Consider the following 230-nt stretch of genomic DNA (forward strand, 5'->3'; position numbering starts at 1 on the left):
GGGCAGGGTAGAGGAGAAGAGGGGACGGGAGAGGGGAGGGTAGAGGAGAAGAGGGGACGGGAGAGGGGAGGGTAGAGAGGGGGGCAGGGTAGAGGAGAAGAGGGGACGGGAGAGGGGAGGGTAGAGGAGAAGAGGGGACGGGAGAGGGGAGAGTGGGGGGAGAGAAGAGAAGAGAGGGGGACGGTAGAGGAGAAGAGGGGACGGGAGAGGGGAGAGTGGGGGAGAGAAGA

Source organism: Oncorhynchus tshawytscha, unplaced genomic scaffold (genome assembly GCF_018296145.1).
Source record: "Oncorhynchus tshawytscha isolate Ot180627B unplaced genomic scaffold, Otsh_v2.0 Un_contig_5544_pilon_pilon, whole genome shotgun sequence".
Classification (NCBI taxonomy): domain Eukaryota; kingdom Metazoa; phylum Chordata; class Actinopteri; order Salmoniformes; family Salmonidae; genus Oncorhynchus; species Oncorhynchus tshawytscha.